Below are 27,593 nucleotides of genomic sequence, written 5' to 3' on the forward strand. Positions count from 1 at the left end.
TAGCTGGAATGGCGTTCATACTTGCCAACCCTCCCGGATTTTCCGGGAGACTCCCGGAATTCAGCGCCTCTCCCAAAAATCTCCCGAAATCAAGCAGTAGCTGGAGGCCACGCCCCTCCCCCCACCAGCTCAAACTTGCACAGTTCGAAGCTTGAAAAGGAGGATTGCAGGCGGCTCTGACGGCATTTAAAGTCATTTTTAAAAACGACTGCTAATCCTCCTCCTTTTCGGCCGGACGACCGCAGAGAATTAAAGTACGAACACTCCGGGGGCAGAAGTTCATTAAGACGGGCGGACTCACCGGCTCTTAGCCATGTTTCCGTCACACAGAGGAAGTCAAGTCCGCTGGAAGTGAAGAAATCCTTCAGAATAAACGTTTTGTTTGTCAAAGATCTTGCATTCACAAGACCGAACCTGGCGGGGGCCAGCACGTCCAAGGGCGCAGCTAATCCGACACACAGTCCGCAGGTGGCGGGGAGAGGAGCCACGAGGCGGTAAAGGAAGGCAGGAATCCGGCCAGGTGAAAAAGCTGACTGGGACGTCGAAAAACCAACGTTAAAGTTGATCATATCAGTGGGAGAGGGGCAAAGATCCAACAGTGTTTGGCGGTCATACACAAGCAGTGAGCTGACAGAGACGAAAATAGACGCAAAAAACACAAAAACGAACAGAGCTGACAGCGAGAGACGGCACGGCAAAGCACATACTGGCGCAATCTTCTGGAAACTCCGAAGTGACGTTACTCAAATAGTGAAAGGTAAGTTTTGTTGTTTTTTTAGTAACCACAGCAAGCACAGTACAGTTAGTAGAACAACTGTGTTTTTATTACTGTGTATTTGATAGGTGCCGTCTGAAATTCAACTATTTATTTTATTTATAAATATAATAAAATAAATATATATAACTAGAATTCACTGAAAGTTAAGTATTTCATACATATATAACTGTGTATATATATATATATATATATATATATATATATATATATATATGAAATACTCGAGTTGGTGAATTGGCTGTAAATATACACCCCTCCCCTCTTAACCACGGCCCAAAACCATGCCTTCGCCCCACCCTCCCGAAATCGGAGGTCTCATGGTTGGCAAGTATGATGGCGTTACATGTCCGAAAAACGGAAATTACACAAAATGTTACCGCAAACGTCAGTAGCCAAAGAAAAACCCTTTCATTAAATAACCGTACACACACTGTAACCAACAAAAATGCACCCTAGGAAAAGCTTTTTTAACCGGTTTTGAAATGATTCGATTTAGGGGTGCAACAATAAAACAACAATTATATTTGTCGTCAATAGTCGTGACATCATTACTCGTGTTTTCCGGGCGGAAGCGGGTCCTCGCCACCACTCACATGTAAAGTGTGAGAACATTTTCATTTTATTCTTGTTAAAAACATGAATACATTGCTTATTGTGCAAAGCTGACATTGTTTTTATGGCAGTACTGTGATAGGCAATGATTTCATGTTGAGGCATGATGTCGGACAGCTTGGTAAGATTGTTAACTTGTCTTGTGCCTTGCTAGCTAGCTAACAAGTGTGAGACAAAGTTGTGTGAAAAATAGATATACCTGTTATTTTAACCAAAGTCAGTTAGCTGAACTTTGTCTACATCAATTCAAGTACTTTTTAAAACAGCTCAATTTGCAATGCCGTAAAAAAGGCACAAAAACAAACGCGATGCGCGCACAAACACACACACACACACACACACACACACAAGACAGACAGGCACCAATGCCGAGGTATCATAACATTAAACATACAATCTATTAAATAGCCAACATTTTTGCAATTTGTCAAATATATAATTCAACACATTGCATGTTCTCCCCGTGAATGCGTGGGTTCCCTCCGGGTACTCCGGCTTCCTCCCACTTCCAAAGACATGCACCTGGGGATAGGTTGATTGGCAGAATGTGAGTGTGAATGTTGTCTGTCTAACTGTGTTGGCCCTGCGATGAGGTGGCGACTTGTCCAGGGTGTACCCTGCCTTCCGCCCGATTGTAGCTGAGATAGGCGCCAGCGCCCCCCGCGACCCCGAAAGGGAATAAGCGGTAGAAATGGATGGATGGATGGATGGATGATTCTATTAGAGAGCTAAAACTACCAAGAGTTAATCATTAGTCAATGTACCAGTCACCACCCGGATCATATTTGGTTTTGGGTTTTGAGTCTTTTTGTGTTTCTTGATTATTTTTGGACTCTTCCGATCCCTGGTTTGTGCACTTCCTTGTTTTGTCTGGTTACCTTGGTTTCACATTTGTCCCACCTGCTCTTGTTTTTACGTGCACCTGAGTTTGATTGATAGCTTGAGTGTTTAAGCCTGTTTTCGACCTTAGTTCTGTCTGAATGGTTTGTTTGCTATATGCAACACGCACGTTGGTTCCTCTTCTTTGTATCTACTATTGCTAAGTCTCGTCTTAGCTTCGCGTGCGCTCGGCACGTCTATTTTGGGACTCTTGAACTCGATGCTCGTTAACATTAGCTACTTGTGCGTTCGGCACGCCTTTTCTTTTGTCAGTTCTGTACCAGTGTTATTTTATTTTTGTATTAAATCAAGTCTTACCTGCAACTCCTGCCTGTCTTGACCTCGTGCATCCCTGGGGTGACAACGCGCATCCACAATGCGTCACCAACGCGTCAGATTGCTTCTTCTTGTCTGTGTTGAATAAATTAAAGGCATTGTGCGTTAATACAGCAAGTGTAAAACACCAACAATAATTAAAGAAAAACAGCACTATAGCATGTAATCTAATTCTGTGCATTTCAGTTATTAATAACACAGCATAAACTAGACAATTAAAAATGAAAAAAAAGGCATGGATCATAGTTGATTGAAAATAACACATGAGTTTATATTTACACAAGTAACATTTTCCTGGGGTACCAATATTTTTTTTTATAATTAAAAATATTTGTTGTTCATATTTAAAATTTGGTACGGTTATTATAATCCAAACATCCCAGAATAAGCTAATCCGGTTACTTTTAGACCTCCACCCCAGATCACACCTCAATCCAACCCACTTCTCCAAAGTGGGCTGGCTCAGGGTGGAGGACGGAGTAAAACAACTTGCACTGAGCCTAGTCTATAAAATCCGCTACACCTCCCTGATACCGAAGTACATGTCAAACTACTTCCTTAACGTAAATGACCGCCATGACCACAACACCAGGGGGAGCTCCACAAACCACGTTAAACCCAGATTCCGATCTAACAAATGTCTTAACTCATTCTCTTTCTATGCCACATCAATGTGGAATGCACTCCCAACAGGTGTAAAAGTTAGTGCATCTCTATCCTCCTTCAAAACCGCTCTAAAACAACACCTCCAGGCAACTTCAACACTTTACTAATACCCTCCTCCATTCACATCCCATCTCCCCGGATTATAAACAACTCAAATGTACTTCTAATGTATATACTTGGTCTTATGCTATGTGAACTCACTATGTTCTCTGCTGGCTGTACATATCCTACTAAATAAGACCTACACTGTTTCAATGTCCACATTTCTCTGTTGATGCAACTGTTGATGACTGAAGTTCTGATATCAACCAAAGCTCCTCCTCTCACCCCCCGGATTGTAAATAATGTAAATAATTCAATGTATATACTATGATGATTAACCTGTGTGATGACTGTATTATGTTGATAGTATATATTTGTACCATGAATTGATTAACGTGGACCCCGACTTAAACAAGTTGAAAAACTTATTCGGGTGTTACCATTTAGTGGTCAATTGTACGGAATATGTACTGTACTGTGCAATCTACTAATAAAAGTATCAATCAATCAATCAATCAATCAATGTTATTTGATTAGTGTTATTTCCAACCAAAATTAAGAAGTGCATCAAAATGTCTTGGGAATATGGGATTTTATAGTTTTTTTGTTGTGAAATTAAGCAATGCAAAATAATCGTAATAATCGTAAAACCATGATTATTACTGAAACTACAATCATACAGCCAAAATGTATAATCCCTTATTGAGACACTGCTAAAACTTGGTAGACACCTTTAGATTGGTTGAAAAATATTAATTCCATTAAGCAAACGATGTTGAATAAATCCCTGATTAATTGTCCAATCCAGGCCTATTTAACTGGCCAAACATCACCCAAATAGAATTGATGAAACCTAACTAGGGTTGCTCAAGTAATAGTTCATCCTGCGTGTATTCAGCTTCAAAAAGATAAGGTTGTCAATCCTCATTTGTCCAGACGTGTGCAATCAATGTGTGCACAAAATTGGTCCCGGTAATTATTAAAATGATAAAAATGTGGTAAATATTGAACTTACAAGCTATTGTTTTGAAAGTGTCTGTACTACATTATACATATACTTGCAGTGTGTATATAAAACGTTGCTGGAGGGTTTTTAAGTTGATTTAGAAGGCTTTGAAGGCTACAACGGTGACTCCCATTAGCTGCATCGTTCAAGCGTTTTGTCATCTTTAAACATCCGGGGGAGAAAAAAAAGACACTTGTGTTCTTGTCTCTCATAATGATTGTGAACGCTCGGCAACATTCCAAAAAACGTGCCGTTGCCCTTTAATTGTGTTCAGCCACATTCATTGTGTGCAATGTTTGCTGTGGATGTTGTTTAATTTCTAATTGTGTAGTTAAATGTGTGAAAGTAATAACACAAAACTTTCCATTTCATTTATGTCAAATACACATTTGACTTTGTACGTCTGTAATGTTTACTTTGTATGGATTTTCAGTCTTATAAAAACCTTAAAGAAGGAAGAAGTGTAAAGAAATAAATGTGAGGAGGGAAAAAAATCAGAAGAAAGAACACCAATCATCAACAAAACTTCTGGAACTTCTGTTTCTTCATGCTAATAACTATCTGTCTAACTGTACACCCTGGAAACGAGTAGTGAGGGCAGAATAATTAATTCATTGACAGTGAAGTGTGAAAGTCGATGTGTTTACTTTACAATTAAGTAGACGCATTCTCAAAGGAATATAACCTGCAGAGGCACTTTCTAACAAAGCATCCAAATTTCGATGTCCGACCCATGAACCCATGAAACTGTGGCCTTCTTCACTAAGTAGTTGAATAGCCCTGATTTATTGACTATAAAAAGATTTGAGGCCACAAATGTCATGTATGCTAAGGCAGAGGTGTCCTAAAAATGTCCCTACAAATACTAAAACGAAACTAAACATAAAATGTGCAATAAAATATCAAACAGGTGTTTTGTAACAGGAAAATGTTGAAGTGTAAACCCAAAACTAACATTCAAGCTGTTTTTTCTTTTTAAAAATTTATATATTGTATTGGTTTTGAAAGTAAAAATACCAAAATGGGCCCCACATCCTTTTAATGTTCAGTCTGCGGTCCTCAGTGGAAAAAGTTAGGACACCCCATACTCAGAGTTGTCCCAACTTTTAACAATGTAGGTTACTACTTCACAGGCCAGAGGGTGATAGAATAGACCATGCAAGGAGTAGAGCACCTCAGTGAAAATTAATCCATTATTCTTGCCTCCTGTCACTAGCAGCGCCAGCAGGCATCTGATTTGGTTCAAATTAGCTCCTTTTTTAAGTCTAATAATCACTTGGAAACACCTTTTCAAGGGGGCAAGGTTCCGCTGTTAGTTGTAAAAAAAAAAAAAGAAAAACTATAGACTGCACTACTTTATATTGTCATGGATTTTGTGGCCTCGCAAGAGTAATTTAAACATCGAAGAACAGACTAAAACACCGCCTGGGGGAAGTGATACTTGAAAAATGGCAGCAAAACAGTCTTAAAGACAATTGAGAGAGCCCTGCCCTCATCAAATAAAATCCAATCAAAAAGACGGCTGATTTATGAGAACATGCAATAAAAAGCATGTCAATATGAAGTTGCAAGATAGAACCAGACAGGGGAGCGCTTTAAAGTCAGGATGGCTCGAGAATATTCCCTAGAGGACAACGACAAGCAACATCTCTTTTGTGAAACCATTCATCATTGTTTAGACTTTCTGACAGCGTCTGATATAATGTATCTTTGTTTTCACCGGTTGCAATTATCCCAGAGATCAATGGGGGTTATCAATACCTAGCAGCAATTAACATTTAATATCCTTCCTCAGCCACTTACTCCATTAATGGCTGATTGATTAGGGGAGGCTTTGGGAAAGGCATGGATCTGTCAGATTATATAGGAATGTATTGTAGAGCGGTCTTGACTTATTTTGCTTGCATTTCACCCTCATATCAAGCAACCCCCCCATATCCCCTCCTCCAACCACTTCAAAATCTAATCAGCGGTGATGTATTTTCAGCGCAAAGAGCCACTGCTTTCCATTTCAATCAAATTCAGCCCTTTTGGAGGGGACTATAATGCAATCGTTCTGTACAAGATTCAGACTCAATTTAAGCCCTATAGACAGCGCATGACAGATAAACGTTATTGCTGCACCTCGCTCTCACTTTGTGATCGTCTATGATAGACAAGAATCCTACAGGCCAGTCCTACGGCTATGCAGTGTGTCCCACAGGACTGCAATCTATTTGTGGCATTGGGTTGGGAGGGAAGGGTGACGTCTGAGTATGAACGCCAAACCTCGGTTCCATGATAACGCCCTGATAAAATGTCGTGAAAAAACTGAAGATATAGAAGGAGCTATCAAGGCTTCACGTGGGTGCTAAATTAATGCAGACTTAACAACCTGCAACAAGTACTTGAAGGTGATATTGTACAAATGACATCCAGTAAGTAATGTCTTGGTAATTATATTGTAGATGTAATATATTGTAAGTAATGTAGTAGTAGTGGTATGGTACAAATAACATACTCGAAGTGTGTAGTAGGACTAGTACTAGTCGTAGTAGTAGTAGGTATAGGTACCGAATACAGTACTTTTTTGGGACTGACCAAATCCATAAAATCCAACCATTCCACGTTTCGAGACCTGGATTGCGCATGACTCTTTGCACTTCGGCACTTAACGATCACTCCAGCAGCACTGAGAGCGGACTCAGCTAAACTACTTCCAAGTAATGTTGAAATTTTGAATGCCATCAAAAGAAATTGACTCAAAAATCACTCCAACGTACGTAAAGTAATGCTCCACATTTCAAAAAAATGCACCTGCTTGATGCTAGTATACATTGCATTTCTTATTTATTTGCTGTTTTTCCCAAGAATAACAGCAGGGGGTCCATCGTCCGGCAGTGGTTTAGCTTCAAGTGGGAATATGGCGAACAGACAACCGTAATAAGTCAAGCATGCGGCAAAAGCGTTGCTATAAAAAGTAGCATTACTGCTAATGTGTAGCATCATTTCAAAAGTCACCTGCTAGAGAATGAAGAGTGCGTACTCCGCATGTCAACATCTCCGTTCGGTGCCACACGCCCACACCATCAAAATGCAGAGGCAAACATTTCCAGATCAACACCATATAAAAAAATTGTCAACAACAGAATTTAATAACGTCCGTAGTAACCTACCACATAGCGAAGGACGAACACTATTTGATTTCCTATTATGCAGCTCATTTTTATTTGACACTTAAAATGTCTCCGACAATCTTGCACTTTCTGTTTTGGAAATGACATGAACGTTTGTGCCATTGCTTAATAACTGTTTAATAAATACAGTTTTGGTCAATTAACTTAGTTGTGATTTCCTTCTCTGCATGAAATTTAAAAATGAGCATATATTAATGCAGTATGAACAAGAATGTTTTAATGTAGACACATAGAATCTTCATACTGCTGTGATTATATGCATCAAGTGTTAATTCAAGGCCAAGGCAAAATATCGAGATTTATATCGTGTATCGCGATATGGCCTAAAAATATCGAGATATTAAAAAAAGGCCATATCGCCCAGCCCTAACTGTAAGTAATGTAGTAGCACTGACAGACGCACACAGAGTCAAATGGTCATTTTAAACTTTATTGCTGACATTTTCCACCCCCACAACAACGACCCAGCACTTCCTCATTATGCAAAAATGACAGTTATAGCAAGCGAGGTGGCATTCAGGAACACCCGGAATCACGAGCATTAAACATTCTTTTCACATTCTGTATGGTTTGTATTGTTACAATAATTGTGACAGTTTGTAGAGGATTTTATTTCTTATTTTGAATGTATTTCTTAGTTATCAATTAAAAACGCGATGAAAATAAAAAGGGATTGTTTACATTTTTACAAAAAATGTGCATGTTTTCCATTTTTTAAGTACCGGTTTGAGCACTGTGTAAGCATTGGTGAAAATGTAAACGATACCCATCCCTATGTGACGTCATCCTCTAATTTGCATTATTTTTGCATACAAGACTAAAAAGTCAGCAAAAAACATGAAAAGCAAATAAAATGTTCATCAATACAAATTAACATTATTCCGCAGCTTCTGTTGGTGATATTTTTTATCTCACAAACAAGATGGAGCTGCCTGTGAGTGCGTTTAGATGGCGAGAAAATGTGGCTAGATTTGTTAATAGTCGCTTTTTTGAAAAACAGGATCAAAAAGCTCCTGAAAAATTGCTAAACAACACAACAAAGTCACTAAGTTGGCAAATCTGATCCTTCCTCGTACGTCTTCTTGTTGTGTGGCAGAACACGTGCATGTAGGTTTTCCTGAGGGAACTCTCCTGAAGGAATCAATAAAGCACTATCTGTCTATCTATGTAAAAAGTGTTAAGACGCCATCTGCTGTACAAAAGTGCAACGACAAGCATCGAATACATTCAGTCCCATTACAATGTGTTTATATAAGCGAAGGCAAACAGGAAGTGCCAAATCGATTTGTGGTGGGCCGCTACAAGTAAATGAACTTACGGGAAATACTGCTGTGTCCACAGTTTTGTAACAAAAGAGACACACAAAAAAATCAATGAAACATCAAACAAAAGTTATGAATTGATTTGTATTTGATTGAGAGAAAATGTATTTGTTTCCTCAACAACTAGAATGAATCTGACCGCATTCTAACCAAAAAAATAGTTGACGTGTTCTTTGTAAAAGGGCGGTCAGCAGGGGATGGGATTCTTATTTCTTCTGCTGTACATGTTTTAAAAAACATGATTGGCAAAGGTCAAAAGTGCTGAAGTTGGGGAGCAGTCAGGCTTATCTGATCTCTGCTGTGTGGACAGGTCCCACAGTCTGTGAGCAGTGAGGTGTGCAAGAAGATGGGGAAGGTTTCGCTTAATAAACACTTTGTTTTCTGCTGACGATCGGAGGGGCCAGAGCGAGCGATACGCGGACAGATCGATAAACTGATTTGTTCCGGGCCCCTCTCCTGGGTTCATCAGACTTGTGCTTCTCCCCAGGGGAGGGAAGAGGATGCAGGGGACGGAAGAAGAGGACGGTGATTGGTAAGCGAGGAAGTGAAATCAAGGCAGTTAACGGAAGGAACACAACGGGAGATGAGGGACAGGGATGCGGACAGACAGACTTTGATGATAATAATTGGAGAAAATGGCGAAAGAGAAGAAAAAGAGAGAATTTCAAGGGTCAAGTATAAAGGTAGAGATAGATTTCCACTGGATCAATGGCTCAAAAAACGGTTTTCTTTAGAAAGACATATTGAACACATATTCACATGTTTCTTAGTAAAAGCAGCTTCCGCCCACATCTTTCTAATGCATGTCTCAGGGCAACTTTATTCATAAAGCGGTGATAAGAGATAATAGCGCGGCAATTTTGTGTCTTCTACACAAAAGCAAAATAGGCTCTGGGTGCATAATGGCAACAAGCAATTGTGCTGGCAAAGATTTTCTCAGCCATTACGCCATTGTTCGCCTTTGTGGGACACAATGTAAGGCACCGCTGCAAATGACGCCGTCTCTGCTGTCGCTCGTCCAATAGCACTAACGATTACGTCATTTTTCTGACACGTGCCGATTAGCGCGTTCGTTTTAAAATTTGCGAACAAACAGGAAGTGTCTTGGATCTCATCATGTTCCATTTAAAAGAAACCTTGTTTTGGATTGAAGGAGGCTTTCACTTTCACCTTCCCTGCACGGAATTCCAAATGAGACCAAAAGGGCACAATATGAGGGTGCTGTGTTCCAGTTGACCTATACGCCTGAATTGGCTTTCACGGAAGCCCATCAGCTGAGATATTTCATAAATAAAACACTGCAGTAGAGCTTAAGTCGCCAGGAATTGGCTCCAGCGCTCAGCCAGTCATGTATCCCATCATCACCTTCTGCTACAGCGCAAAATTGGACCTACGGGGCAAGAAATGAATATGATAATCGTAAAAGAAATAAATACAGAGCATGACCAGAAGTGTTCAGGTAAGACACCACATCAATGCCAAGTATAAAAGTCCATATAGACTCCATGTCGTCATTCATTCATCTCCATAGAAAAGAATCACTATGCTGTATTAACCAATCAAATTTAGCCGCAGGCAGGTGGATTTTAATGCGGCGGAGCGCGGCAATATCAGTGCAGTCGTACCGAGTGACGACAAGGTCAGGGATGACTAGTACGTGTAGGGAGAAACTTGCCAATGGCAACTGACCTGAACCTAAAGCCGCCTGTCTGTCATTTACAACTTTAACAAAACTGCTTCTTTCTGGACTCTTCCTCCAAATGAGACAACTGCCTTTGAATACTGGCTCAATACAGAACAGACAAATACATTAAATTAATTTGATTGTATCTGACACAATCTTCCTCTAAAACAAAATGGAGAAATCGAGGCCTAATCTTGTCAAACGCACAACATAACAACCACAGGGGCTGATATTTGATATGAGATGGATATAATCCAATAGAGATGCTACATCTGGATATCCTCCTGTGGAAGGGAGTGTGACACATCCCAAAGACCACAGCTTAAAAAAAAAAACATGCATGAGGTGAACGATGTGAAAAGGATACAAATGAGCGTATTAGAGCTCTTTAAACTCAGGTGTGCAAGAACATGGCATGCTGTCAGGACGGATGAGAGTGTGAAACTGCTCTATTCTCTATACAAACCTGGACCACAGACTGGAGGCAAACACTGGGAGGGAGGTCTTTGGCCAATCAATGGGTTTTCTTACAAAGCGAGGCGTTTTGATTAAGTTTCACTCCTCGATAAAGGTGTCTTGCATTATTTATGGCCGCCTGTAGAGGCCATTTATTACTCAGCCTTCAATAGCTGACGCAGATTGTTGGATAGTTATCTTGTTAGAGAAAAATATATTCAATAGGCACAAGGTACAATTTTAATGGCTGATTAGGCAACCCTGGAGTTTCTAGAAAAGCGGCACTCTAATTAACATCAATACGGGCGTTTGATTGACCACACTGACTTTGGAGGGTTGTTGTTTACATACAAGGCCTATTGTCATGATAATATTGTAAGACTTTGTCATGAGTGTACTAATCATTACATTGGTTGTTGGCATACAATGACCACAAAAGACAGTTGACATCCTAGTTTGTATTTATTTGCTTGATTACTGCCCTCTACAGGACTAAAATGGAACAGTCAACTCTTTTTTACAGAAAATCGTTACGGAAAAAGCCCTGCGATGAAGTGGCGACTTGTCCAGGGTGTACTCCGCCCTCAGCTCGATTGTAGCTGAGATAGGCGCCAGCGCCCCCCGCGATCCCAAAGGGGAATAAGCGGTAGAAAATGGATGGATGGATGGATGGCATTATGGCAAAATCTGTGACAAAATATCACCACCCCTCATCTCAACTTTCCATTCCTACTGCATTCTCAGGACAACACACTAGCTGATGACAGACGTGTTTCTGTCTTTGATTAGACCACTGCAAGAGCGCTGTAGAAAGTGGCAGTCCTCGAGAGGAAGCGGATGCCGCGGGATTTGCTCCTGGTAGAAGCGAGCGCTTTGAAGTTTAGGAAATCCCACGGTCACAGTCTGGCCAACTTTTGATCACTTACCACAGAGGGCGGGAGAAAAAGTTCCAAGCTTTGCAAATTCTGTCTGAACCCGCACATGAGTTTGTCATCATTCAGCTGGAGTCCATCCGTGACAAAGTACTTTAAATCTACAAAGCTGGTGTTGACTGAGGTGTTTGTGCGTCATATAACAGAACACATCAAGACAAATCATAGCCTCTGTGCACTAAAACCTAAGTTCTCCCTTCAATGCACACACCTAATGGCAAAAAGGCGGCGGACATGTTTGTGAAATTGGCTTTGATGCTGTTGAGTAAGTTATGGGTGAAGTCAAGGGATTTGACTTTGTAGAGGAAAATATATATACACATTTAAAAAAGGGCGCTCAGTGCTGGGCGCTTAGAGTTCATTACTCTGCAGATGCCGGGTGAGCCCGACTTGGAGTAGATTCCAACCATTAACTGAGACCTATCCATCTTCTCAATGCCTCCATTTGAATTTTTTAAAAATGTATTAGAGCCTGTGGCTGCCTGTGCAAATATGATGACTTTTGCTTCGCAAAATCCTTCATTTTGATACGTCCAATTTAAAAGCGTGCAAATTCCTTGCTCTGGTGAGTAATTAGTAAGCGGAATAAATGTCTGACATGTGCGAGTATATCTACAATGCGAATACAGAAAGTGTGTTTTCATCTGCTCACCAATGAAAAAAAAGTGTGATTTGGAGTAGGACCATGGGGGTAGGGGATGGGAATTTAAAAAAAACAGTTGTTGTTGAGAACCAGTTCCCAGTGTTTCGATTCTTGGCAAACACTCAAGAGATACATTTCACGACAAGAGATGACAACAGAGAGACCACTCTAGATGAGGTTGTCTCACACTTTAAATACAGCCTACCAGGGGCGGTTCTAGGCATGCTTATATGAGGGGGCAGTCAGAAATGTGAAGGGGGCATCATGTGTACACATCATGCTCCAGCACTTTTTTTTCCGTGCTTATAGTAACAATGCTTTCTTCATTGAAATGGGTCTTTAGCTATGTGTCCAACCCCAACCTGGAGTAGTGGATTGCACTTTGTCAGGCCTCTACCTTCAGACCTGTCCAACTTGGGTGTCCCACCTGAAGACCAAGCTCCTGCTGGTATAGCTCTTACGGTCACTGAGGCACACAAACCCCCTGACCACAATAAGGTGGCAATCCCTCAGGGGGGGAAACATTAACAGCGCTGCCATATTTCCGACAGGGGAAACAGAAGCAGGCGCCTCGCACCACAGAATACTCTAGCCATGGTCGTGTGCGGTACCAGGCAGGATTGAATGATCTTAATGTTGTACCAAATGCACGCTTTGAGTAGCCACCCAGTATTGGCTGAGATGGTGCATTGCCATTTAAGTCACTGGGTAGCTGAGCAGGCTGCTTTGGGGGAGCGCTTGTTGGGGGGACGGAGGGAGCTGGTGCAGGAGAAACAGTGCTTGCTGGTGCTAAAGGTGCAGTATTGCTAGCTGCTGTCCCTGATGTACTAGCAGTAGCTTCATTGCTGCTACTACATGCAGGAGCAGGACTAGACTTTTTAAATGCTCTGAAAAATGGATGCATTACAGAGCATTAACTTTCTCTTTATGAGCTGCTGGAAGCTGGAGCAGAAAATAAGTAAGCTTGAACAACAACAGAAAAAACCTGCTGTGATTACATGAAGAAAAACAACAACAGTACAGGACTACAGCCTGGGGCGGGACTTTACGTAGGGGTCTGTCAGACACAGGTCACTTGTCTTCAGTTTGTCACATGCAGTGGACGTGGGCCAGGGGCGTCGCCAGACAGATCTCACTGGGGCACGTGCCCCACTGTTGATCTGCAGTGCCCCAGTAAAAAAATTCACCAATAAAAAACAACGCTTCAGAGTTTTAAGTCTACATAACATAGACAACAGCGTACATACTACTTAGTATGGTAATTGATTCCTACTGTATTCACTCCACGAAACAATGAGCACATGGCTAATTAATATGGTAATTTATTCACGTGTGGATCGAGATTTCGGTTGAGAGAGAGAGAGAGAGGGTGAGAATCACTGCTGAGGTAGGTAACGTTAGCCAACAACAATTTGTTAATAACATTATTTTGATTTTGATTTGACTCAAACTGTAACTGCAAGATGGATTTAAGAAAGTTATTCGCCCGCAGCAGGGAAGAAGCAGCAAGGAATGAGAGATGTAAGTGAAGTCCTAGCTAGCTAGGCAACATCATTGTCTTAAGTTGATGCTAAGTTAGCTAACGTTATTCCTTGTATCAAGACAAACATTCATTTGCTATACGAGTTGTCGGGGGAATTTCCAATGAACATGAAACATAATGTTGGTTATTGTCTGCTGCTTCTGCATCAATGATGATTTGGAGTAAGCATGTGTGAGTTGAGTGCTTCTCAAATGGTTTATCTTCAGGAAGAAAAACATTTTTCCATATCATCAAGTCGTGAGCCAAATTTTTAAATCATTGAAGTTTATTTCACAGAAAAATAGCACAGTAGACTTGTCTTGTTAATCGGTGTGACTTTGACTAAAATAATCTTGTTTTGTCACCAGAAAAATGGCTACAGCTAAAGCATCTGGTTTTGTTTCCAGAAAAAATAGTAACATTTCTGTATTTGTTTTCAGAAAGATGGCTGAAAATATCGGGTTTTGTTGCCCCATTTAGATTTTTTTTAAATATATTTCCATGTCTGTCCTGAGTCCTCCTCCAACGTGTTAGTCGGTTTGCCTTTTGCTAAAATATTCACTAATAGTCACTAGAAAAATAGCTAAAAATATCTGGTTTTGTTGCCACAATTCGATGTTTTTCTCCCTAAACTTTTTTTTTTTCCATGCACACATTTGACTGCGACTCACTGAAAATGACACACAATCCACTTTTATGTCACGACCCAGCAGTTGGGAACCACTGGTCAACTGTATAACAGTTACTGTAATATTTCCATGTCTGTCCAGAGTGATTGACCACTTTGCAAAAATGAAAAGGAGACGTTACAGTTTACTTCTCAGAAAATGATTCCCTGAACAGACACACAACAGTTGTTCATTTATTCTACTACCGTGGCTTTATTGTTTTGTGTATATTTTATAGTTTTGTTTATCTAAAATAGGATTAGCCACGTTGCCATAAATGGAAATTAAATAATATAAAAGAACCCAGAGATGTAGGGGTGCTTTATTTTTTGTTTTACTTTTGTAGATGTTAAATTTGCAGATGATTACTGCAATAAATATTTCAAAAAGATTCATTGCTCTTCCTTTTGGCTTTTACCAGTAGCAGTTTAGAAGTCTGGAGTAAAAAAGTGCACAAGTAGGTCAAAGGCATTAGTTAAGTTCAGGTGGTTAATCAAAGATCCATACAACATCATCTGATATGATTTCATAGTTTAAAGCACTATTTATGTATTTTTTATGATAAATAAGAGCTAAAAATGTTTTTGCTTGCGCGCTTTGCACACTTACATGAATTATTTGTGCCCCAGGTGTGCCCCAGTACAGTATTAGGTCCAGTGACGCCTCTGGCTCAGAGCCTCCTCTGTCACTGCTCTCGTCAAGTTGTTAAAAAAAAAAAAAAAAAAAGGAACTCCGTAGCACCGACAGTCCGCGACGATAAACGTGTTTATCACAGATAAGACTACACAAATACACCCATCCTAACAAGTATATGATAAATGTAGACAACTTTTCCTTTTCTTTTACTTTCATACTGCAACAGTGATTGGATGTTTACTGAGGGCTGAGGGGTGTGTGCGGGTGTGTGTCTGCTGCGCAGCCTGTGGAAAGTGGAATACACGCACAGCGGAGGGAGGGATGGGAGGGAAGCCGACACTACTATATCGTGTGTGTCCCTTTTTCGGCTGATTTTTCCGCTAGTGCAGATAATTTTGTCAACTTGTAATGTAGTAATTTTGTGAGTTTATTAAAATTTGCTTTCTCAAATTTTGATTTGAGGGGGCAATACATTTATTTAAGGGGGCTCTGCCCCCTCTTGCCCCTGCGTAGAGCCGGCCATTCAGCCTCCATGAACACAACACGCTGACATGCTTCGGTAGACATGCTAGCATACATGTGATACAGATACCGTCAACGTTGTACTACCATTTGACAAATGGTCAATGACTTATAGGCAATTACCTTAGTCCTTAAACTTATGAGTTCAATTGGTTCTGTGACCGAGTGCCAAACTCAAAACATCCATCCCATCCTTTTTCTACCGCTTATTCCCTTTGTGGGGTTGCGGGGGGCGCTGGCGCCTATCTCAGCTACAATAGGGCGGAAGGCGGGGTACACCCTGGACAAGTCGCCACCTCATCGCAGGGCCAACACACATAGACAGACAACATTCACACTCACATTCACACACAAGGAACTCAAAACACTTCAATTCAATATCGCTCATCGAAAATAATTAAAATCAATTTAATCGGTGCTTGGCTCCCAAAAGATCTCCCATTTTAACATGTAACATGACTTTTCAAAAGAAAAAAACTATTAGATAAAAATTTGTATAAAACAATACAATAGAATGTACAGTAGTTTTATGAAACAATTTAATGATGTACAACTACGGGGATGGCGTGGCGGAGTTGGGAAAGGGGCTGTGCCAGCAACCTGAGAGTTCCTGGTTCAATCCCCACCTTCTACCATCCTAGTCATGTCCGTTGTGTCCTTAAGCAAGACACTTTACCTATGCTCCTGATGGGTCCCTGGTTAGCGCCTTGCATGGCAGCTCCCTCCATCAGTGTGAATGTGTGTGTGAATGGGTGAATGTGGAAATAGTGTCAAAGCGCTTTGAGTTCCTTAAAAAAGGTAGAAAAGCGCTATACAAGTATAACACATTTACCCTTGTCAGTACACTGAGGACTTTAAAATATTTTTCTTTGTTTAACTTTTTTTTTTAAATGTATACAGTTACAAAATGATACATTACATTTTTTAACAAATTTTCATTTCTCCTGAAAACATCTCTGATAAGGGGTAGAAAGAAGCAAAGCTTGTTCCATCCTACCCCTCTTTGCGTCATATTAATCACCAACACCTATGTTTACATCGTGTTTTGTAGCGTTTTGTATCACAATTTATGGTAATGAATTCTAAATACAACAGGTCTATTGAAAAAATTGTTCATTCAGTTATTAATGACATAATGAGGTTAATAATATCTAATTTCCAATAAAAGTCAAGATGTCTAGTAAAATTCTTCTTCTTTGTACAATGTAAATACTTGAACAACCTCTTAAAGAGGGTCATATTAGTGCATTCATTGTTTGACATAGTTGCTTAAATCATTCCATAATTGAATACGACATATTGATGTGTTAAAGGTTTTTAGTGTTGTACAAGCATACCAATGTTTCAGGTTAGATTTTCCTCTAAGGTTATATTTATCCTCTTTTATTCAGGAGAACTGTTGTATATTTTTGGGTATCAGGCTATAGTTTGCTTTGTGCATGATTTTTGCTGTCTGCATTTGGTTTGTTCTGATTGCCATCTCGCCATTCCATTATATCCAGCTTGGACAATGAGCTAAGTTCCATCCATCCATCCATCTTCTTCCGCTTATCCGAGGTCGGGTCGCGGGGGCAGCAGCCTAAGTAGGGAAGCCCAGACTTCCCTCTCCCCAGCCACTTCTTCTAGCTCTTCCCGGGGGATCCCGAGGCGTTCCCAGGCCAGCCGGGAGACATAGTCTTCCCAACTTGTCCTGGGTCTTCCCCGTGGCCTCCTACCGGTTGGACGTGCCCTAAACACCTCCCTCGGGAGGCGTTCGGGTGGCATCCTGACAAGATGCCCGAACCACCTCATCTGGCTCCTCTCGATGTGGAGGAGCAGCGGCTTTACTTTGAGTCCCTCCCGGATGACAGAGCTTCTCACCCTATCTCTAAGGGAGAGCCCCGCCACACGGCGGAGGAAACTCATTTCGGCCGCTTGTACCCGTGATCTTATCCTTTCGGTCATTACCCAAAGCTCATGACCATAGGTGAGGATGGGAACGTAGATCGACCGGTAAATTGAGAGCTTTGCCTTCCGGCTCAGCTCCTTCTTCACCACAACAGATCGGTACAACGTCCGCATTACTGAAGACGCCGCACCGATCCGCCTGTCGATCTCACGATCCACTCTTCCCCCACTCGTGAACAAGACTCCTAGGTACTTGAACTCCTCCACTTGGGGCAGGGTCTCCTCCCCAACCCGGAGATGGCACTCCACCCTTTTCCGGGAGAGAACCATGGACTCGGATTTGGAGGTGCTGATTCTCATTCCGGCCGCTTCACACTCGGCTGCGAACCGATCCAGTGAGAGCTGAAGATCCCGGCCAGATGAAGCCAACAGGACCACATCGTCTGCAAAAAGCAGAGACCTAATCCCACGTCCACCAAACCGGAACCCCTCAATCCCTTGACTGCGCCTAGAAATTCTGTCCATAAAAGGAACAGCTGGTCAATAAAGTAGGGCCCTATGATTTCTCTGATAACAGAATGGTGGACGGAATCAAAGTATTGACCAATAAAAACTGATTCCACTGTTAAACGTTGAATATCATGAAATTGACATAAATGGGAGAGAAGGGTGAGAAGGGTGAGAAGCTCTGTCATCCGGGAGGAACTCAAAGTAGAGTCGCTACTCCTCCACATCGAGAGGAGCCAGATGAGGTGGTTCGGGCATCTGGTCAGGATGCCACCCGAACGCCTCCCTAGGGAGGTGTTTAGGGCACGTCCAACCGGTAGGAGGCCACCACGGGGGAAGACCCAGGACACGTTGGGAAGACTACGTCTCCCGGCTGGCCTGGGAACGCCTCGGGATCCCCCGGGAAGAGCTAGACGAAGTGGCTGGGGAGAGGGAAGTCTGGGCTTCCCTGCTTGGGCTGCTGGCCCCGCGACCCGACCTCGGATAAGCGGAAGAAGATGGATGGATGGATTGACATAAATGTGAGTGAAATGTCATGGTGAGAAGAAGGAACGTTTGTCTGGAGAAATGGTTTGCACTCACCTGTCCCCAAAAAACTAAACTCTGCTCCCTCTGACCTTCACGAACTAAACAATGTTGAAATAACCAATTGACATAATGACTTTAAGTCTGAGAACAAACTACGGCGCTAATGCTAGCAAGGACATAAACATACACCTGCAAAATATCTCATCCTTTTGTATTGTTGTGGACCACGTCACCGATCAATGTAAAATTAATACAAGGCTGTGGGCAGTGGAACGGTTTCTAATGGTTGGAAAACAAAAGTATTTCCATCTCTAGCTATAAGCTAATGCTAATGAGTAAGACCAGTTGTTCTCTGGTTTATGGGGTGCTGTGATATTAAATCAATCAATCAATCAATCAATCAATGTTTATTTATATATCCCCAAATCACAAATGTCTCAAAAGGACTGCACAAATCATTACGACTACAACATCCTCGGAAGAACCCACAAAAGGGCAAGGAAAACTCACACCCAGTGGGCAGAGAGAATTCACATCCAGTGGGACGCCAGTGACAATGCTGACTATGAGAAACCTTGGAGAGGACCTCAGATGTGGGCAACCCCCCCACCTCTAGGGGACCGAAAGCAATGGATGTCGAGCGGGTCTAACATGATACTGTGAAAGTTCAATCCATAGTGGCTCCAACACAGCCGCGAGAGTTCAGTTCAAGCGGATCCAAGACAGCAGCGAGAGTCCCGTCCACAGGAAACCATCTCAAGCGGATCAGCAGCGTAGAGATGTCCCCAACCGATACAGGCGAGCGGTCCATCCTGGGTCCCGACGAGCGGTCCATCCTGGGTCTCGACTCTGGACAGCCAGTACTTCATCCATGGTCATCGGACCGGACCCCCTCCACAAGGGAGGGGGGGACATAGGAGAAAGAAAAGAAGCGGCAGATTAACTGGTCTAAAAAGGAGGTCTATTTAAAGGCTAGAGTATACAGATGAGTTTTAAGGTGAGACTTAAATGCTTCTACTGAGGTAGCATCTCGAACTGTTACCGGGAGGGCATTCCAGAGTACTGGAGCCCGAACGGAAAACGCTCTATAGCCCGCAGACTTTTTTTGGGCTCTAGGAATCACTAATAAGCCGGAGTCTTTTGAACGCAGATTTCTTGCCGGGACATATGGTACAATACAATCGGCAAGATAGGCTGGAGCTAGACCGTGTAGTATTTTATACGTAAGTAGTAAAACCTTAAACTCACATCTTAAGTGCACAGGAAGCCAGTGCAGGTGAGCCAGTACAGGCGTAATGTGATCAAACTTTCTTGTTCTTGTCAAAAGTCTAGCAGCCGCATTTTGTACCAACTGTAATCTTTTAATGCTAGACATGGGGAGACCCGAAAATAATACGTTACAGTAATCGAGACGAGACGTAACAAACGCATGGATAATGATCTCGGCGTCTTTAGTGGACTACTACTAGAAATTACTACTCTAACTAGAAATTGGGAGTCTCACAACCCAGATTTATGCTCGCAATTTAAGCATGACAAAGCCAAGAGACCGCTCGTAATATCAAAATACAGGACTCGTAAATTGAGGTACCACTGTCGTTGTCAAAGACATATTGCATGATGGCAGACATGTTTTTCAACCGGTCTTGCTCAAATTTTAGAAACATGGGCTTATCAGTCCCAAATTTCTATTCAATTCTACTTACGGGGTTTAGTAACAGCGCCGCCGCGTGGTGTATTTGCAAGAAACATAATATGACAGCCAAGACAGCAGGTGTGCATTTATTGACAAATGTTCACCCTTTTGTGTGCAGAGGTTCAGGAGTAGTCCCATCTTAAAACTCATTTGTATACACTAGCCTTTAAATAGAGCCCCCTTTTAGACCAGTTGATCTGCCGTCTCTTTTCTGCTCCACCCCCCTCTCCTGCGTGGACATGTTATTAGGGGACCACAGATGGGGACGGCGTGGAGCAGTTGGGAGAGTGGCCGTGCCAGCAACCCTAGGGTTTCTGGTTCCACCTTCTACCAACCTCATCACTTCCGTTGTGTCCTTGAACAAAACACTTCACCCTTGCTCCTGATGGGTCGTGGTTAGGGCCTTGCATGGCAGCTCCCGCCATCAGTGTGTGAATGTGTGTGTGAATGGGTGAATGTGGAAATAGTGCCAAAGCGCTTTGAGTACCTTGAAGGTAGAGAAGGTCTATACAGGTGTAACTCACTTACCACTTACAGATGAGGCGCTATCTGTTCAAAGGGTTGGACCACTGATCTGTGCATCAGTTGGGGATGTCTCTGTGCTGCTGACTTGTCTCCACTCAAGATGATCTACTGCTGGCCCCACTATGGACTGGACTCTCACACTATTAACTAGATCCACTCGACGTCCATTGCACCGGTTGCACAGGGGGGGTGGTACCCACATTTGCGGTCCCCTCCAAGGTTTCTCATTGTATTCCATTGGGTTGAGTTTTTTCTTGCCCTGATGTGGGATCTGAGCCGAGGATGTTGTTGTGGCATGTTCAGCCCTTTGAGACACTTGTGATTTAGGGTTGTATAAATAAACTTTGATTGATTGATTGATTGATTGATTGATTGATTGATTGATTGATTGATTGAAGCATGGAATATCCTCAATTTTACTGTCACTTTTGATTTTTGGGGGGAAATTATTGCATTTGAAAAAAACTTGGATTTATATTGCGCTTTTCTAAACACTCAAAGCGCTCACAGAGAAGTGGGACTCAACATTCATTCACACCTGGTGGTGGTAAGCTACATTAGTAACCACAGCTGCCCTGAGGTAGACTGACGGAAGCGTGGCTGCCAGTTTGCGCCTACGGCCCCTCTCCGACCACTACCTATCATTCAGTCATCATTCATTCACCAGTGTGAGCGACACCGGGGGCAAAGGGTGAAGTGTCCTGCCCAAGGAGACGACGGCAGCGATTTTTGGATGTCAATAGGTGGGAAGGAAACCTGCAACCCTCAGGTTTCTGGCCGGCCGCTCTACCCACTACACCATGCCGCCCCGATTTGTTGACCACTATTTTTCTCCCAGACAATAAAGAACACATTCCATTTTTATTTCTGCTTTTTCTCCCTAACAAGAACACAGTCCATTTTTCTTTCTGCAAATTCAAACTGTACTGCATTGGGTGTAACCTTCAGCAGCATAAGTAATTTCCAATACATATTAATGAAGCGTCGTGGAATCAATGTCCTTGGAACTTTATGTGAGCCAATAGAATGCAGTGGCAGCAGCATAGGGCAAGTTTGTCTGCATTGGGAGGGGTGAGTGGGAGCAATCATCTATCAACTGAGTGCCATGACTATGAATCTGGATGGACGAGTCATCAACGCTTGATGGCCTCATTATGGTTTGTGTAAGCAACTCTAAATGGACGATCAACGATGTAAAACGCACGGATGATGTTTGCAACCCCTCTCAAGCGTGCATTACTGCAGAATTTGTCCGCTATAAAACTCCTGCTCCAGTGGGAAACAGGCCCGGCTTATTCATCAAGGGCAGTGTACAGCACTCACGCACAACATGGCCACTTGCCGTTTTGACCAATAAGCACTCCATGCACCCCATATTGAAACACACTCACACACTCTGAGAAAGCAGCAGAGTAAAGCTTGTAGGTATTCCTGCTGCGCACGATCACGCTGACACCCTGGGTCTATTTATTAGGGACATCAGCGTCATAGGTTACATATAGGTAATAAAAAAAGTGATACCCACTGCTGATTTAGCATACTAAAAAGGACAAACAAGACAAACAGATGTTCAACAAACAGAGAAAATTACATTTTACCAAAGCCAAACAATACTAAACATACTGTTCCACTCCAGTCCTGTAGGTTAGTGGTCCTCAAATGGGGGTACTTGAAGGTATGCCAAGGGGTACGTGAGATTTTTCAAAAATATTCTAAAAATAACAACAATTCCAAAAATCCTTTATAAATATATTTATTGAATAATACTTCAACAAAATATGAATGTAAGTTCATAAACTGTGCAAAGAAATGCAACGATGCAATATTCAGTGTTGACAGCTAGATTTATTTGTGGACATGTTCCATAAATGTTGATGTTAAAGATGTATTTTTTGTGAAGAAATATTTAGAAAGTAAGTTGATGAATCCAGATGGATCTCTATTACAATCCCCAAAGAGGGCACTTTAAGTTGATGAATACTTTTATGTATAGAAATCTTTATTTATAATTGAATCACTAGTTTATTTTTCAACAAGTTTTTAGTTATTTTTATATCTTATTTTCCAAAAAGTACAGGAAAGGCCACTACAAATGAGCAATATTTTGCACTGTTATACAATTTAATAAATCAGAAACTGATGACATAGTGCTGTATTTTACTTCTGTATCTCTTTTTTTCAACCAAAAATGCTTTGCTCTGATTAGGGGTACTTAAATTTAAAAAAAAAATCACAGAGGGTACATCACTGAAAAAAGGTTGAGAACCACTGCTGTAGGTGGTGCTGATGTTATACCAATGGTAATCAGGAGCTGCCACAATAGCATGTGAAGAAGTCTGCTGTTAACTCATAGGTATGTGTGTTTTTTATATTTTAGTTGGTGTGTTTTTGTATTGTGTAATTTCATGATTTTATGTAAATGGTTGCTTTTATTGTTAAGCAGTTTTTATGAAGTGTGGTGTTTGTAAATTGATAGTTTGTCAAAGTGCATGTTTTAGTAGGGTTGCTGTAATTCTCCCTGAACTGTTCGGTGGACTGATAGGAGACAGCTGGGAAAATTAACAATCAAACAATGTGATTGGAAAAGGGGAGCTCAGAGAGGAGGAAGGCAGAAAAGGATGTCACTACGGAGGAGCAGGGACACACCATAGCTGTGTCCCAATTCAGGGTCTGCATCCTTTGAAGGGCGAATTTGAAGGTCGCTTACGTCATAACGCTGCGCGAAGTTGGTCTCAATTCATTCAAATTCGAAGGCTCCTCCAAATGCAGCCGACGAATGCGTCCTCCTTTTCCCCGTATTCGGAGGATGCACCGCCACTATCCTTCGTGGTCTCCCATATCCCACGATGCTTTGAGCGGCTTTGTTCAACCCAGATCTTTTTGACGATGACGGCAAATACAAGCAGTGGCACCAGCACCGAATACCCTTTCAAATGTAAGTATATTGCGCAGGCTAGACTGCCCCATTTAACACTGGGTGACGCGTCCTTCGGAGGTGCCTCCCAAGATCCAGCCTTCTGAGGCTGCGTAGGCCGGGTACTCCGAAGGCTGCAGACCCGGAATTGGGACACAGCTCGTATGAGAGGACTGGACAAGCGGGAGTGACGCAAAGGGATACAGAAAAGGTCGAGAGTCTAATCCGAAGAACTGCACTGGAGTGACGATGCACGGCAGACAGGCAGCAGGTGGCCAGGACGAGCACATGCCGACGGGAGATATCGGCTCAACGCTCACAATACGCTAAGTAAAGGAAAGCAAAATAATTCTATCCCTGGTGGGCGTACTTGTTTATGACAAGATGTCGCCTGCAGCTCAGTGAGTGCACCTTTCCGCTCTCCTCCACAGCAGCTTTGCAGGAAAGACTGGAGCAGGAGTTGCAGGGCCGTAGCCAAGCTGAAAGAGGTCAAGGAGCACGGCCACCCTCTGGACGCCTCTTCTCCCCAGCAAAGAAAGGCAACTGGAACAAATCTACTGACTTGCATTAGGTGGAAAGAGCTGAGAACTATTTTAGTTGACTTTTGTATTTTTAATCTTTTATTGCACTTTTTTTTTTTTTTATCATCGTTTTATAGTTCATTTTTAACCATCCTGTAAATTACTTTTTTATCTGGAATGAAATCATTTCAACTGTTGCTCTATTTCTTAACAGTGAAACTTTGCCTTTTAATTGCTGGTAGACGTCAAAAGAACATAGCCTTGACCTTTTGTCATTTCTCTGCAGCTAACTTGACAAACTGACAAAATACATGCCACATTAGAGCTCATATTATGATCACATTATGATGCGTTCAGTTTATCGCAGCACCAAGCAAACAATCGGAGAATTCCCCAAATATCAATTCCTAGATATGGTCGTATTTATTTTAAGTGCATTACGCATAATAAATGCAACATTATTAATATTGCTACTACGGATAATTCAATCAAAAACTCCTAAAACAGCCCACTACCTATAATCTAGGCTTTTTAAACATAAGATCATTGTCTCCCAAAACGTTATTAGTTAAGGAGGTCATTTGAGACAACAATTTTAACGACATCGGTCTCAGCGAAACCTGGCTTAAACCAGACGATTTTTTTGCGCTAAATGAGGCATCTCCTCCTAACTATACGAATGCGCATATTGCCCGTCCCCTTAAAAAAAGGGTGGGGTGGGGGGCATTAATATACAACGAAAACTTTAACCTTAGTCCTAACCTAAATAATAAATATAAATTGTTTGAGGTGCTTACTATGAAGTCTGTCACACCGCTGCCTCTATAACTGGCTGTTATCTACCGCCCCCCCAGGGCACTATTCGGACTTTATCAATGAATTCTCAGAGTTTGTTGCTGATTTAGTGACGCACGCTGATAATATAATTATAATGGTGGCAGAGGGGTTAGTGCGTCTACCTCACAATACGAAGTTCCTGCAGTCCTGGGTTCAAATCCAGGCTCGGGATCTTTCTGTGTGGAGTTTGCATGTTCTCCCCGTGAATGCGTGGGTTCCCTCCGGGTACTCCGGCTTCCTCCCACCTCCAAAAAACATGCACCTGGGGATAGGTTGATTGGCAACACTAAATTGGCCCTAGTGTGTGAATGTGAGTGTGAATGTTGTCTGTCTATCTGTGTTGGCCTTGCGATGAGGTGGCGACTTGTCCAGGGTGTACCCCGCCTTCCGCCCGTTTGTAGCTGAGATAGGCGCCAGTGCCCCCCGCGACCCCTAAAAAAGGGAATAAGCGGTAGAAAATGGATGGACTTTAATATCCATATGAATATCCCATCGGACCCACCGTGCGTGGCGCTACAGACTATAATTGATAGCTGTTGTCTTCCACAAATAATAAATGAACCCACGCATCGCAACGGTAACACGATAGACCTAAGTCTTGTCAGGGGTATCACCGTTTCCAAAGTTATGATGCTCCCGAATACTAAAGTAATGTCCGATCATTACCTTATAAAATTCGAGGTTCATACTCATGTTCGGCAAGCTAATAATAATAATAATAATAACTGCTTTAGCAGCCACAACATTAATACTGCCACAACGACAACTCTTGCTGGCCTACTGCCCTCGGTAATGGCACCATTCCCAAAGTATGTGGGCTCTATTGATAACCTCACTAACAACTTTAACGACGCCCTGCGCAAAACCATTGATAGTATAGCACAGCTGAAGTTAAAAAAGTCTCCAAAAAGGCGTACCCCATGGTTTACAGAAGAAACTAGAGCTCAGAAATGATCATGTAGAAAGCTGGAACGCAAATGGCGCGCGACTAAACTTGATGTTTACCATCAAGCATGGAGTGATAGTTTAATAACTTATAAACGCATGCTTACCTTAACTAAAGCTAAATATTACTCAAATCTCATCGACCTTAAAAAAACGATCCTAAATTTTTGTTTAGTACGGTAGCATCGCTAACCCAACAAGGGACTCAGTAGCTCCACCCACTCGGCAGATGACTTTATGAAATTCTTTAATAAGAAAATTTAACTCATTACTGATGGAGGGAGCTGCCATGCAAGGCGCTAACCAGCACCCATCAGGAGCAAGGGTGAAGTTTCTTGCTCAGGACACAACGGACGTGACGAGGTTGGTACTAGGTGGGGATTGAACCAGGGAACCTCAGGTTGCGCACGGGCACTCTACCACTGCGCCACGCCAAACTAAGTTCTTGAACTTTTGGTGGAAAAGGGCCTCTCTGTGCTGGAATTTAGAAAATTCAAAACTGCTTTTAGTAACACACCGTTATGTGTGTTTGTTTGTCCAAGTTTGTCTCTGACAAAATGTGTGTGCACGCGCACTTTCGTGAACTTCATCCATCTATCAACGACGCAAACCCAAAGTTATTTTAGTCTACATATCAAAAAAACACAGCAAGTAACATTCAGCTACTTTCAGATTTAGACAATCCGCTGCCACTTGATTGGATGATTGAAAGCTGTCCTCCAGGTGCTTATCTCTGACCAGAGCTTACTCTTGCCATGACTTGTTACCCAGACACTGGTGGGGGCTAGCGTCATTTTGAAGCCTTTGAAGCATGATGTTCAGGAGAGTTTATTTAATTTTATAGAAGTTCTATTAAAAGGACCTTGTTGATTAATGGTCACCGGCTTTTACTCAATAAGTAATGATTCAGGCGCCCATTTGTGCGGACTTCCTTGTTCATAAGCTGCAAACATAATCAAACGTAAGTGCATGGCCAAGCCTTCTGTACCCGAGAGACAAGCTTGGCTGAGTCGGTGACAAAAAAAACAAGAAAAAAGTTTGAAACACAGAAAAGAGAGCTTGTGTCCTGCAGGGGATTACAGATGGCTTTCACAAATATATGAAGCTGACTGCCAAGGAATTGGACTTGCGACACATCAGGTGACGCATGAGAGGATGGGTCTGCAAAATGCTGAAAATGGCTTTTAAATTATTATTTTTTTAAAGAATATCTAAAAATAAATGGAGAACGCTCAAGAGACTGCCTCTCCATATGCCAATTGGATGAGGGCCAAGTGAGAAGTTGCCCTCTGCCTACATTTCTCATCATCTCTGCCTCCACTGTACCTTGGCATCGTTTATTTTCCCCCTTGT

General features: G+C 42.1%; 1 long non-coding RNA gene across 1 annotated transcript in view; it reads right to left on the reverse strand.

The window, feature by feature from the left end:
• Positions 1–27,593, reverse strand: part of LOC133559837 (uncharacterized) — an 84,683-nt gene that overhangs the window by 24,980 nt on the left and 32,110 nt on the right. Inside the window, exon 3 of the long non-coding RNA XR_009808284.1 lies at positions 2,588–2,680. This is a non-coding gene — a long non-coding RNA (uncharacterized LOC133559837). The remainder of the gene's footprint in view (positions 1–2,587; positions 2,681–27,593) is intronic.

This window comes from Nerophis ophidion, linkage group LG10 (genome assembly GCF_033978795.1).
Source record: "Nerophis ophidion isolate RoL-2023_Sa linkage group LG10, RoL_Noph_v1.0, whole genome shotgun sequence".
Lineage (NCBI taxonomy): Eukaryota > Metazoa > Chordata > Actinopteri > Syngnathiformes > Syngnathidae > Nerophis > Nerophis ophidion.